Source organism: Oryctolagus cuniculus, chromosome 6 (genome assembly GCF_051225735.1).
Source record: "Oryctolagus cuniculus isolate XC-2025 breed Fujian yellow rabbit chromosome 6, ASM5122573v1, whole genome shotgun sequence".
In the NCBI taxonomy this organism is placed as follows: domain Eukaryota; kingdom Metazoa; phylum Chordata; class Mammalia; order Lagomorpha; family Leporidae; genus Oryctolagus; species Oryctolagus cuniculus.
The window spans coordinates 150,272,581-150,278,580 of record NC_142872.1 but is presented as its reverse complement, the minus strand read 5'-3'; positions in this window follow the sequence as shown (position 1 = coordinate 150,278,580).

Sequence of the window (6,000 nt, the reverse complement as noted above, 5' to 3'; positions counted from 1 at the left end):
GGACTAAATTCTCCAATGAAAGGATACAAACTGGCTGAATGGATTCAAATCAAGGCCCATCTATCCCCCACTGCTTTCCCAGGCAACAGCAGAGAGCTGGACTGGAAGAGGAGCAACTGGGACTAGAACCGGCACCTGCAGGCAGAGGATTAACCTAGTGCACCATGGTACCAGCCCCAATACCAGGCTGTTTTGATTATAACTGCCCTGTAGTATGTATTGACATCTGGTGTTGGTGGTGCCGCCGGCTTGTTTTTGTTGTTTAAGATTACTTTAGCTAATCTGGGTTTCCAATGTGTCCATATGAATTTCAGCATTGTTTTTCTAGAGCTCTGAGGAGTGTCCTTGGTGTTTTGATTGTGATCTCATTAAGCCTGTAAGTTGCTTTGGGTGGTCTGGACATTTTGATGAGAATCATTCTTCCAATCCATGGACATAGGAGGTTCTTCCATTATTTGTGACTTCTTCTATTTCTTTCTTGGATGTTTTCTAATTTTCATTATAGAGAACTTTCACAGCCTTGGTTAAATTTATTCCAAGGTATTGAAATTTTTTGTAGCTATTGTTAACGGTACTGATCTTACAATTTCTTTCTCAGCCATAGCATTGTTTGTGTATACAAAAGCTGTTGATTTTTGTGTGCTGGTTTTACATCCTGCAACTTTACCAATCTCTTTTATGAGTTCCTATAGTTTCTTAGTTGAATCATTTAGATCTTAAAGAGGAAACAAATTATCTGGTATACTTAGGGTCTTTAGTACCAAGCATAGTGTTGTCCGTGAACTATTAACTCATTATTTTGCCTGATTAATTCATGGCTTAAATGTTATCTTAGAAGCTTTCTGTCTCCAGCCAGAACTTCTCTTCACATTTCCATTTCTGCATTTCCTGTGAGTTATCACAAACCGACTCTCACACCTCTCTGTCCTCCCTGAGGACCTCCTGAGCTCCCTGATAACAGGCTCTTACTCATCTGGGCATCTCCAGAACTTGGCACAGGAGGCTGACTCAGAGCAGTGCTCAGGTTGTGCTTTCCAAATGAATGACTCTGGAAATGATTCATTGGGTTGAATCAATACGAAAGACCTTGTTTGGAGTGGTCCAGTTAGCCCCATAGTGGATGGGTGTGGGGCATTTCTTGGCACACAGGGTACACAGATGTTAGGGCCTCACATGAGGCTGCAGAGGGGTTGTAGGCTTGAGGGTTTGTGGCTGCCTATGGCAAACATTGGCAGGGTGACCCAGTCCCAAAGCCCTTTCCTGGGAATGAGCAGACAGCCATCATTGTTCTAGCACGTGCATGTGAGAGAGAATACATCTTGGCAAATAACAGGTTGGCTACTGGAGCCAGGCTACCTGTTCTCAAATCTTGACTCTGACACTTGCAGTTAGCTGTGAGACCTCAGGCAAGGTAAAGGTACTCAAGCCATCCAAAAATAGGTATATACAACAAGTTCTAAGTGGTAGGGTCAGAACTTAAACCCAGGTTAATGGATTCTCAGTGATCTGCCCTGACCAGTGCACTACTGGATTTCACTGTGTGTGAACATGAGCTGGGAGGTAGAGGAAAAAAGAAGTTCAAAACTTAAAGTCTTGTAACAATGAGTAAGGAAGATGATTTTTGAATGGCTCAGCAAGAGGTGACTGCAAGAATGTTGTAAATTCCTGTTTTTCTCAGTCTCTTCTTAAACATGATAGTACTGTGAATCAATAACAATTGCTTCCCTTTCTCAGACCATGTCCTCAAGGTAAAAAAAAAACTAATGAGATGAAAGGTTTCATTTCTGATATCATAACCTTGGAAAAATAGAGTGGCAAGGTTTATGTCATTCATTTCCTCTGAAATTCATGTTGAAATTTGACTGCTCTTGGGCTGGTGCCACGGCTCACTAGGCTAATCCTCCGCCTAGCGGCGCCGGCACATCGGGTTCTAGTCCCGGTTGGGGCGCCGGATTCTGTCCCGATTGCCCCTCTTCCAGGCCAGCTCTCTGCTGTGGCCAGGGAGTGCAGTGGAGGATGGCCCAGGTGCTTGGGCCCTGCACCCCATGGGAGACCAGGAAAAGCACCTGGCTCCTGGCTCCTGCCATCGGATCAGCCGCAGCGCGCTGGCCACGGCGGCCATTGGAGGGTGAACCAACGGCAAAGGAAGACCTTTCTCTCTGTCTCTCTCTCTCACTGTCCACTCTGCCTGTCAAAAAAAAAAAAAAAAAAAAGAAATTTGACTGCTCTTGTAATGGTGTTGGGAGGTGGGACTTTTTAGTGGTGATTGGGGGTGGGCATTTGGCTCAAGGGTTGCTATGCTGCTTGGGATGCCTGCATCCCATGTTAGAGTACCTGGGTTTGAGTCTTACTCCACTTCCAACTCCAGGTTCCTGCTGATGTGAACCCTGGGAGACAACTGGTGATTACTCAAGTACTTGAATCCCTGTCATTCACATGGGTGACCCGCTGTGAGTTCCTAATTCCTGAGCTTTGGTCCTGTTGTGGGCATTTAGGGAGTGACTCAGAAGATAAGAGATTCTCTCTCTGTCTCTCTCCCCCTCTATTTCTCTACCTCTGATTTCCAAATAAAGTCTCTTTGTTTCCCCTCTTCTGTACATGTTACTTGCTTTTCTGCTTTCCATAGTGAGTTCAGCCAGCATAAAATCCTGGCTGGTGCCATTTCCTTAAGACTTCCAGCCTCCAGAACTGTGAGACAAAACAAACTTATTTCCTTATAAATTCTCCAGTCAAGTGTTATAGCAACAGAAAATGCACTAAGACATGGACCAGTGAGGGTCAGATACTCATTTTGTTGTATAGGAAGGATGGGGGAGGAATAGTCTAAGTTCTAGTCCTTAGAGCATCACTTGGGTATTTGTTTGAAAAACAGACTCTCAGACATCAACCTAGACCTATTGAATGGAAATCTGCAATTTACTAGGTTAAAATACAAAAATAAGTGATCTTACAAAGTAATTCATCTGCACATCAAAGTTTGAGAGACACAAATGCTGATGTTTGGGTCTTGCCTTCACCCCTAGAATTCTAAAGTAATTGATCTGGAGTGTGACCTGGGCAATAGGATTTTTTTTTTTATTTTTTATTTTTTTTGACAGGCAGAGTGGACAGTGAGAGAGAGAGACAGAGAGAAAGGTCTTCCTTTGCCGTTGGTTCACCCTCCAATGGCCGCCGCGGCCGGTGCACTGCGGCCAGCGCACCGTGCTGATCCGATGGCAGGAGCCAGGAGCCAGGTGCTTTTCCTGGTCTCCCATGGGGTGCAGGGCCCAAGCACCTGGGCCATCCTCCACTGCACTCCCTGGCCACAGCAGAGGGCTGGCCTGGAAGAGGGGCAACCGGGACAGAATCCGGCGCCCCGACCGGGACTAGAACCCGGTGTGCCGGCGCCGCTAGGCGGAGGATTAGCCTAGTGAGCCGCGGCGCCGGCCTAGGATTTTTCAAATCTTTCTAGGTGATTCCAATGTTTAGCAAAAGTTGAGAACTGTTCTTCTAAGGAGACAAGCCTCTGGAGAGGAGGTAGAACAGCCATAATTGGCATAATGTCACCATGTGGAGACGGAGACTTCAGATTCTCCCCAGTGCTCTGGGGTTTTCTCTGGAGAAACTGAGCTGAGCCTAGCACTGGTCTGGTAGGAGCCACAAAGTACCCTTTGCCACTAAGCAGAGCCTCTGCGAGTCTTCCATTGTATCCAGTCAACAGATCTAATCTCTTATTTTGAAAAGCTTCCTATTCAAGATTCTATGTGGTTGACTCATGGTGGTACATCATGCAAGATTTAGAGAAGTTTTAGAATAGAATTTAGGAAGTTATAAATCTTTCCAGAAGAAGTCAGAGAAAAGGCTACTTTCTGTCAAACCAACTCTCAGTGGGAAAAACTTTCCCTTTATTTTTCTGGTATGGATTTGATTGTGAATTGAGCAAGGACCCAAGACAGAGACACATATCTGAGTGGTTAAAGGGCTTGTAAGACTGAAAGGCTAGAGATGTTCAACTACCCACCCAATATTTGCCACTGGATATAGCTGGAAATTGCCAATCTAGATGCTCACTTAGTGCCAAGAGTTGTTCTACGGACCATGAGAGAGTTATTTAACCTCACAATGGCCTTGTAATGTGAGAACTGCTACCATACCTGCTCTGTAGAGTTTGGGCTCACAGGACATAAGTTATTTGCCCAAAGTCATTCAGGTAGTAAGGGTTGAAGCTGGCTATCCAACCCAGGCCTCCAGACTGATTCCCAAGCCTATTACCTCTGCTGTCCCCACTTCCTACTGAGAAGTGGCACAGCAAAATTCTAAGAAGGTGTCAAAATGGAAGAATAGTTTTGCAAAGAAGCCAAATGGGAAGAAGAGAGTTGTATAAGGGTATAATGTGGAAGCACTCTTCCATTCAGGCAGCATTTGTAAGAGATTACACTGCAACTTAACTTAACTGTATTTCTGATAGAGACAAGGACATGTCCTTGTGGTCATCAACTCAGAAGAATTCCATTTTAATAGAGCCAAATTCCTGAGAAAAAACTTTCCATTGCTTTTTGCCATTAGCATGTAACTGACTCTAGAGCTTGCCCTCTTTACTGTATACCTTCTAACTTATAGTCCAAACTTCCTTAAATCTCAGATGTACCTGGGGAGTTGGTTAAAAGGCAGATTTCTGGGACCTACTTCAAGTGAATCTACACTGGGGACCCAGAATTTTCCTAAGTGCCTGTACTTCCTGTATCTGAAGACCACATTTTATAAGCACTGTATCTGTACTCCCACCCAGAACCAGCCAATTGGAGCAGACAGACACACAATGGACTGTTACAACATGGCATTGTGGTTATTGAAATGGTGGTAGGTCCTTGGAAATTTGGGCATCAGTTGTACAGGTAGAAATAGTGGATGGGTTGAGGTTATAGGGATGATAAGTCCTCAGAATTCAAGAGTCAGCTGTCCAAGGGAGGCATGATTGGAGGGGTGTTATACTAAGACCAGTAATGCTATCGACTCCTCCCCAGGACTGTGGACAGCAGATATTGAAATCAGTCTTCATGCCCTTGCCCCAGCACCACCCCACCCAAACATCACACACACACACACACACACACACACACACCCCTACTCATTAATAAGTAAGTCCTGCTGGTAGGAGCTCTAACCCATGCACTGTGTTCCACCCTCACTGCAGTGTTTCTCTCCTTCCCATATGTTAGCCTTTTGAAGGCACTCACTCTTGCTTTTCTCCAATTCAATTATTTACCACACAGTATACAGAGAAACATTTGGAAAATGTGAATCAGTTCACATCCCCATCCACTGCCTCATTTTAAGTTGGGGCCATGTACACATTAAAGCCCTGCATCTTGATATATCACGGTCTGCAAGGCCCTTGGAGACCAAGTCCTACTTGCTTGGCAATGTTCTGGCTCCTCTCTCTCCCGTAGAACCTCCTGTTTCCTGTACAAAATCACATGCAGTTCCTTAAACCTATTCCTCTTCTCATTCTTCTGCCAGTTTGCTCTCCCTTCCTCTATCTGAGTAACTCCAAGAGCAGCCCCTCGAACCCCAGCTCTGCTTGAATGGCTCTTCCTCTAAGAAGTTTTATGATCTCCCCCTATGAACTGGGAACCCCCTTGTCTGTCTCCTACAGTCCCTTTATGTCTCTTCCCCTTGTGCTCAACCCCCAGAATCCTGTTCTCTATTCCCCTTGGGCTATAAACCCCCAGGAGGACAAAGACCCACCTATATTGAGCTCCTGAGCACAGACTGAGTATGATCTTGCTTCATAGAGTCTGAGGATGGGATAGACCATGATGGACAGCGGGTGCCATCTGGCCTTCTGGTTCTCAGCCTCAGAGTTTCTTCCATCATGATGTTCAAGGCTCCCTTTATACTTGCAGACTCCAAATCTGCATCTTTAAAAATTATTTATTTATAGTAGATAAATTAGAAAGGAATGAATGCTCCAACATGGGAATCAGTCCACACGCAGACTCAGAGAGTGACAATTACTTT